At 45.3% G+C, this 8,968-nt stretch overlaps 1 long non-coding RNA gene across 5 annotated transcripts; it reads right to left on the reverse strand.

Annotated features, from left to right (window-relative positions):
- Positions 1 to 4,559: 4,559 nt before the first annotated feature.
- Positions 4,560 to 7,460, reverse strand: LOC119276080. Of its 5 annotated transcripts, none has more exons than XR_005136307.1 (3): positions 7,299 to 7,460; positions 5,574 to 7,224; positions 4,560 to 5,088 (listed from the first exon to the last, which is right to left on the reverse strand). It is a non-coding gene; the product is annotated as an uncharacterized LOC119276080 (long non-coding RNA). The 5 variants fall into 5 exon arrangements; XR_005136310.1 differs by lacking the exon at positions 7,299 to 7,460 and having other exon boundaries at positions 5,574 to 5,952; positions 6,873 to 7,284; XR_005136309.1 differs by lacking the exon at positions 7,299 to 7,460 and having other exon boundaries at positions 5,574 to 5,952; positions 6,777 to 7,284.
- Between the last annotated feature and the right edge of the window lie 1,508 nt (positions 7,461 to 8,968).

The following is an 8,968-nucleotide window of genomic DNA, read 5'->3' on the forward strand; positions in this document are numbered from 1 at the left end:
CTAGTCATCGAATGATTGCCTACCCATTTGAAACTTTGGTACCATCGTATATTGCACTCAACGAATTCATTGAAATACAACTCGTGGGGTACCTTGTGTATTCCCATTGAGTTCACCGTCAGATGCCCAACTTTGTGGAAATACGTTCTTCCGGAGTTTTTCCCCTTGGTTGCGTTCGTAGGACGATGGAGATCCCGAAGAAAGGATGATGAATTGATCATGGTGACTTGAACCAGAGAAATGAAAACATCAACGAAAGGGATAAACCTCTTCGAAAGGGCAGCCAAGATCGAGAAGACTCGTTAGGTTTTTCGCTACCAACACCTCCCCCCCCCCTTACTCCACCGCTTAAATCTCGGGACGAGATTTCTTGTAGTGGAGGAGAATTGTGACGCCCGGTTAATTAAGCTACAGTGAACCTCTGCTAATGGTGCCACGTCGCCTCAGTTACTTTTGATAAACTCGAGTTATTTCAAAACCGTTTCAAAATTCAAATTCAAATTAATGTCAACAATAAAAGTTTTCAAAAGTTATAACAAAAAATTTCGAGTAGTGCCTAATATCACTTAGGTAGTTATAGTGAAGAAAACATAATTTTACAAAGTGCCTAAGTGCTTTAAATTAAATATAACAGAAAATAAAAATAAATAAAAGAAAGAAATTACAAAAACAAAAAAAAGAATAAAAGAGAGAGACCCCTCGGGGCCAACCGGCCCAGCTGGCCACTCCTGCCGGCCCAGTCGAACCGGCCCACCCCGACCTACACATACCCCCTCGACCGAACCCTAGAGCCCGTCGCCCCACTTCCTCCCTCTCGTTCCCCCCACTCCCCCATGTTCTGGATCGAGGCAAACCGCCCCGACCGCATCGCCCCTAGCGCCGTTGCCCGTCGCCCCGCCTCTACCTTGCCGGCGCCGCTCGCGCCACAAGCCTCCCTTGGCCGCGCCAGGCCGTGGCCGGGCCTGCTTGCACGCGTGGGCGCTCGCCCGCGGCTTCCCCCACCATCCTTCATGTGCCCCTGCCTCCAACCGTCGGCGTCCTGCCGTCCTTCGCGCGCCCGCGCCCGAGGAACCGCCGCCTACCGTTGTCCTCGCGACACCGTCGTGCTGGAGCTCCTGCCATGGCCGCCGTCGCCTGGTTCTCCGCGTCCATACCACCCCAAGCCGCCTCGTCGCCGGAGATGGACGGATCCCGGAGGCCCTGTCGCGGATCCGTCCTTCCGCGAGCTCATGGACCTTCCCTGCCGCTCCGATGTGAGCTCCTCCTTCGATCCCCCACTTTTCCCCATTGCTACTGTCGCCGCGTAGCGCGCCCGCTTTCCCCTGTGTTGTCCGTGCGCTGGCCGGGCCTTGGCCGCGCCCGCGTGCTTGCCGCTGCTTGCTACCTGTTGTTGCTCTTGCCGCTGCTGCTGGCTACTGCTTGCTTGCCGCTGCTACTTCCACCTGCTGTCGCTAATTAGCTGTTGCTCCTTGGGCTGCTCTGCTGCTTGGCTGCTTTGCACTGCTGTTGCTTTGTACTGCTGCTAGATACTGCATATTGCTGCTGCTACCGCTTCTTGGGCATGGCCGCCAAGTCCTCTGTACATGGCCGTGTGACTAGGCGTTGCTATGCATGTGTATGCAAAGTGCACGTATGTGTTTTGACCGCATGGAGCCAATCCAATTAATTAGTGCTAATAGCCAATGACATGTGTCCCATCACTATACAAATCTGTTTAGCACTTTAGTTAAATTATCAGTCAATGACAAGCAGGCCCCACCCCAGAATGATTAAGAATAAAAAAATTAAAATAAATAAATTATTAATTAATTAGTTAATTAATCATGTTTAACTAATCTAATTAAAATGAATTAACCTAATCATTTAGTTAGTCTAATTAACATGTTTAGTTAGCCTGAGGAAATGACAAATGGAACCCACATGTCAGGTTGACCAGGTCATCGGTCAACGTTGACTGCTGACGTCATGCTGATATCAGGCTGATGCATTAATTATTTTTCAAATTAAATTAATTTATTAAATCCAGAAAATTGATTAAATCTTTTAAAATTAATATAAAATAAACCGTAGCTCGGATGGAAAAACTTTGTACCTGAAAGTTACTCAGAACGACGAGACGAATCCGGTTACACAGCCCGTTCGTTCGCCACACATCCCTAGCATAGCAAACACACAACTTTCACCCTCCGGTTCACCTGTCCGAAAACGCGAAACACCGGGGATACTTTTCCGGATGTTTCCCCCCTTCGCCGGTATCACCTACTACCGCGTTAGGGCAGACCTAGCACCGCGTATTGTCATGTTACGCTTTGTGATGCTTTGATTGCTCTGTTATTTATTGTGTTCCCATTCCGTTACTTCTTTTCGGTAGACCCCGAGACTGCCGACGGCCCCAGTTCGACTACGGAGTTGGCGACCCCTCCTTCTTGCCAGAGCAACCAGGCAAGGCCCCCCTTGATCACCAGATATCGCCTATTCTTCTCTATACTTCTTGCATAAGAATAGTGTAGCATGTTACTATTCGGTTACTCATATTCTATTGCATAGCCTGACCTTGTTGCTACATCTATTGATACCTTACCTGCAATCCTAAATACTTAGTATAGGATGCTAGTTTATCATTTGTGGCCCTACATTCTTGTCGGTCTGCCTTGCTATACTATCGGGCCGTGATCACTTGGGAGGTGATCACGGGTATATACTATACATATATACATACTATACATATGGTGACTAAAGTCGGGTCAGCTCGTTGAGTACCCGCAAGTGATTCAGATAAGGGGGCTGAAAGGACAGGTGGCTCCATCTCGGTAGAGGTGGGCCTGGGTTCCCGACGGCCCCCGACTGTTACTTTGTGGCGGAGCGACAGGGCAGGTTGAGACCACCTAGGCGAGAGGTGGGCCTGGCCCTGGTCGGCGTCCGCGGTTATTTTATAATAACACGCTTAACGAGATCTTGGTATTTGATCTGAGTCTGGCCACTGGCCTATATGCACTAACCAACTACGCGGGAACAGTTATGGGCACTCGACGTCGTGGTATCAGCCGAAGCCTTCTTGACGTCAGCGACGGAGCGACGAGCGCCGGATTGGACTGGAACGCCTACTCTTGTATAAGAGAGGCTAGGTCTGTTTCCGGCCGCCCTCGCAACGTGTGCAGGTGTGCAATGGGCGATGGGCCCAGACCCCTGCGCGCATAGGATTTAGACCGGCGTGTTGACCTCTCTGTTGTGCCTAGGTGGGGCTGCGACGTGTTGATCTTCCGAGGCCGGGCATGACCCAGGAAAGTGTGTCCGGTCAAATGGGATCGAGCGTGTTGGGTTATGTGGTGCACTCCTGCAGGGAAGTTTATCTATTCGAATAGCCGTGTCCCTCGGTAAAAGGACGACCCGGAGTTGTACCTTGACCTTATGACAACTAGAACCGAATACTTAATAAAACACACCCAGATAAGTTCCACAGACAACTCGGTGATCGCTTTTCCACAAGGCGACGAGGGGAGGATCGCCGGGTAGGATTATGCTATGCGATGCTACTTGGAGGACTTCACTCTACTCTCTTCTACATGCTGCAAGACGGAGTCTCCCAGAAGCGTAGTCTTCGATAGGAATAGCTATCCCCCTATTATTCTGGCATTCTGCAGTTCAGTCCCCTCATATTGCCTCCTTACACATATACCCATGCATATGTAGTGTAGCTCCTTACTTGCGAGTACTTTGGATGAGTACTCACGGCTGCTTTACTCCCTCTTTTCCCCTGTTTTCCTCTTTTTCTCGGATGCCGCAACCAGACGTTGGAGCCCTGGAGCCAGACGCCACCGTTGACGACGACGACTGCACTGGAGGTGCCTACTACTATGTGCAGCCTGCTAACGACGACCAAGAGTAGTTAGGAGGATCCCAGGCAGGAGGCCTGCGCCTCTTTCGATCTGTATTCCAGTTTGTGCTAGCCTTCTTAAGGCAAACTTGTTTAACTTATGTCTGTACTCAGATATTGTTGCTTCCGCTGACTCGTCTATGATCGAGCAGTTGTATTCGAGCCCTCGAGGCCCCTGGCTTGTATTATGATGCTTGTATGACTTATTTATGTTTTAGAGTTGTGTTGTGATATCTTACCGTGAATCCCTGATCTTGATCGTACACGTTTGCGTGCATGATTAGTGTACGATTGAATCGGGGACGTCACAATTTAAAATTATCTTATTTGGGAATTACGTAGTCACAAAAACTGTGTATGAATAGAAAATATATGTGAGTTCTTCTGTGTAGATGATAATATCGATAGAGTATAACTTCACTTACCTTACCAATTCTATGACTCCTAGTTGATAGCACCGAGTATTTCGCATGCCATCTATTTAACCTTCAATTTAGTAGTTGTAACACACAATTGACAGAAATCAGAAGTTCAGCAGCAACGACACTCAAGCATTAGTAGTTCTCACGTTGCCTTTGCTTTTGCAAACAAATTGCCCGCAAAAAATAGATATTCAGATTTATAACAGAAACCCTCAATGTTTTAGTAGTTGACAAAGAGCTTCATTGTCAAGTGTTTCACAGTCTAACATCTGCACTATATTCTGGCTAAAAAGGGTTAGAAGCAAATTCATGAGAAGTCAATTTTGTAACCTACAACAGCCAGGACATGGCAGCTTTGCAAGGAACTTTCTTGAACAGGAGATTGTGGCGGACCAGCAAATCAAGCAACATCAGCCGTAAATGAAGACTGGGCATGCCATTGAAGATGTTAACTCTCCCATAGAGGGTCTTGGACATGTTTTGTCGATACAAAAATTTATTAGTATTTGACCAACGACGACATTAGGCTCCTTCATGCTGTTGTCATGTGCTTAGACAACATGTTAATTTATAAGCTCGCCTGATTAGCATCGTTATGCCCCAACCATTGCCCATTATGTATACATAGGTTGTACGTGAGAAGATTATGCTCCAACCAATCTCCATAAGGTATCCATAGGTTGTATGTGAGAAGAGCCGGGATTGCATCCCTGGAGAGCACAACACTATCCAAGCACATGACACAAAACAAATTGAACCCAAATCCAAAGTTACTGTGTATTCAAGATAAACCTGCAAGGAAAAATAAGAACAAAATATTGTGAGAAAATTAACCTGATACAGATGAGGAAAACAGTTTTGGGTCAATAAGCTCCTTTAGCACAGCGGATCAATGCTCCAACTTGGTTTTGATAGAGACATGGGTTAGCTTCCATGGGGTGGGAGATAGCTGAAGGGAGAGACATGCTGCAAGATTGTTGAGGTTGTTTCTAACCAGGAGAGAAAGAGACGGTGGAGAAGCAGTGATCTCTTTCGGGCCTGGAGGAAGTACTATAGAGCGTCAGGGCCATCAACAATAGCGTGGAATATTTTCTGGTAATACTGCCGCTTAATGATGCTGTATCTTTTCCCTAGCCTACACTTGTTTTTATATTATTAGTTGAGCATCTCCCCCACGTAATAATTTAACAAATTTGTTACCACAATTTTTTGAGACAAATCTATAGTTTTCAAGATAAAAGAAAATTATTTGCAGCTTGCATGGAAGGAGTATTTACCTAAGACAATGAGCGTCTACGATCAGATCTTCTTTGTGCTTGCCTATTCCTGTACAAAAGGCAAACATGACGGGATATCCAATATGGCTCCCGAGCTCAGCTGCTCTCTATATCAGGACCACTCAGCTGCTCCAAGATTGATGAAGGCAGGAGTATTTTAGTCTGTATACCACATCATAAATCATGTATATGCTTGTCTCCTTTTCCCACCTGTCAAATCCTGACGATAGGCCTGATGTGTAAACAGTGCATGTCAGTCCATGTTTCCCCTCTCCCACCAATTTTATATTCGGAGTAACATATCTCCATTCTGCATTGATTGCCTTGACTTAGTACCAACAGCGGCACACTGGCTGCTAACTAGAGTGGCGAGACACACCTGAGAAATTGTTAGTGAATTTTAGATAGTTCACATTAAACAGATGACCGAAAAACTACAAACAAAATATCACACTGCATATGTCTTGCCGAATATGATTGTTTACTATGCGCAAAAAAAGAATATAATGGTTTACATACAAAGAGATACTGCACAACCCAACACAGCAGAAAATTTAGTATCAGTTTACACTGCAAAAATGGTACAAGTAAGTATTTGTACACTTTAAAAAAAGAACTAATCCTCCTGAAATATAGTATTCCATAGGGCACATAATGAGCAAAATGTCACTGTTCCATCACTAAATTGGACAATGAACAAAGACCCTTTTCTTTTTCTGATTTCTGTTCATAGACAAACAAACAACAAATACAGATTTGCTTCATATCACACTTAGATCCTAATTAGCACTAGATTAACACAGACTATTGTACCATCACCATAAAAATTATTTCACACAATCAAACTTGAAGACCGTCTTGCCACCCAGTCTTTTAATCAGTTGTAGAAGACATTGGCATCAACAGAATGCACATCGGATGGATCATGCAGTAAAACACTTTGCACTAAATGACTTGACATAGTTTGTCAACAAAACAAAATGGTTTGGGCATCAGAATTTGTTCATATCGCATCTACACAAACCAATTGTCAATATTAAACAAAAAGCTCCACCGTCCACTCCAGCCTCACTACTGTTGGCTGTTGCAAATAATAATTAGCCAATTCAAAACTACAGTATGTGCTAAAAATTGCACGTACACTGCAGCAAATCAACTGCTTTCGCACGAATTGAAAGGAGATCAGAAACAGAGGAGCATTACCAAGCAAATGAGGAATTGCACGTACGAGTGCTGCATGTGCTGGATACAAAGGGCACGCTGGATCCGTGCTCCCTGTCCAGCAGAGTAGAGGGGTACCTGATCCATCCGTTCTATACGCCGGAGCCGAGGAGGGAGACTACAAATCGGGCACCCCAGCAGCTGCGTCCATGGAAAGCAAGCTTCTCCTCCCTCTTCGGCCGCAACGCTCCAACACCGCTGGCCACGAGCCTCCTCCTCGGCAGCTAGAACGAATGTCAGCTCGATCCCCATCTGGGCAGGAGTCTATGGAGACGCCAGATCCATGCTCTCTGGCTGCCGGAGAGTATGAACAACCAGAGCATGGTTGGCCGGGCGCCGATTCCGAGCTGCATGGCCAAAGCCCCAGCCGCCCGTCGGCCTGGTCGTCGGTACGAACAAGAGAAAGACCGCTGGCGGTCGTCGGCACGAACTGGAGAGAGAGGAGAGCTCAGTCGGGGGCAGAAATCGGGAAGAGAGACGAAAGGATAAGCGTGGACTCTGTACCGCTGGGCCCGCCAAGCTTGTATTTCCATTGTATCCTGATTCGTATATCTCATGAAATTGGAAAGTGGCACAGATCCCCAGATAACTGGGCGGCCCAGCTCGGGAGCCAAATCGCCACTCCCAAACATGACAGGCTTTGCATGAAAGCAATCTGGACCGAGGTTCAAAGCCACTGACGCAGCTAGTCACACAGCGGATGCGACATTAAGGAGTAGGTGCACTGATCGATGGATAAGACAACACCACCATCTTGTTGATGTCGACGAAGCGGCGGCGTGACGTGCATTGATTGATCCATGCGAGGGCACCACCAATCTCGTCGACAACGGCGGCAATAAGAAACGGTGGTGGTGTGGCATGCGCTGAGAGATCCATGCGGTGGCACCACCATCTAGTCGACACCGGCGACGGCATGAAATGTGCAAGTTGTTTTACCCTTTATATCAAGAACAACAGTATATACCGACTCAAGAAGAGTAGTGTATATCGAATAAAAGATTATGTATATACTGACTAAAATACATAGTATACTGGTTCACAAAAAAGTACTATATTTCACCTTACAAAGATGTTGTATATACTGCATCACACAAAAAAGTATATACTTACTTCATTAAAAAATATGTTATATACCCTTTTGATTTAATTTAGTATGCTGCACTTCCGTGCACAAAGAGCAATGTATTATATACTCCTTTTGATGGTAGCATACACCACAAGGAAGATAAAAATTGGTGGCAGCTATTCAAACCAGTTCAAAAATATGTTGTAGAGTCCCTGGCAAAAATGTGGTACATACTCCACTATCACAAAGTTAGTATATACAAATATCACAGAAATATTATTCTGGTATATACTGATTATTACACCTACTCCATCCCAAGCTCCCCAGGTTCACGGCAAGAATTCAAGCCAGTTCAAAAATATGTTATAGAGTCCCTGGCAAAAATGTGGTACATACTCCACTATCACAAATTTAATATATAGAATATCATAGAAATATTGTTCTGGTATATACTGATTATTACACCTACGCTATCCCAAGCTCCCCAGGTTCACGGCAAGAAAAGAGTAAGAGGACCGTATATTTTCAAGAGTTGGCAATATACGCTAACATTTTAGGTACCTTCCTATATACTACATATTGGATATATTCTTTTGAAACATGCACACATATCTGAAAAGGTGTAGATATCTTGTTTGGTTTAGCATACACAGTTTCGTAGTACAACATACAAAAAATCACAAATGTATTTAGATCTGAAAGTAAATAAAAGAAGCATCAAGCATTATCATATTGTTGGGGAATATTAATCCAGGTCCTATAGAAAATAAATCTCAATGAAGTTGTGTGGTAGTTGTAGTTGAAGGCATAAAAATGATTGAGCAAACTATCAAATACATGCAGGTCCATATGGCCGATGCCATGTGTTCCAAAGGTGCCTGAACCCCTGACCGACATTGATGATGAACATCCGGCAAAACATCTCCATCGACAGTTAAATCATCAGCCTGATTGGTAAGAATAATAAATTATGTTGAAATATGAGGTGGGCCTAGAGCCCAAATGACAATTTCAGATTTAATCTCTAAGGGCCTATGTAGGTGGCATGACAAGGTGGTGGGAAGTTTAGTCCCACCATGCTAGTGGAAGAAGAGTTGGAGTGGTT

The sequence above is a fragment of the Triticum dicoccoides genome, chromosome 3B (genome assembly GCF_002162155.2).
Source record: "Triticum dicoccoides isolate Atlit2015 ecotype Zavitan chromosome 3B, WEW_v2.0, whole genome shotgun sequence".
In the NCBI taxonomy this organism is placed as follows: domain Eukaryota; kingdom Viridiplantae; phylum Streptophyta; class Magnoliopsida; order Poales; family Poaceae; genus Triticum; species Triticum dicoccoides.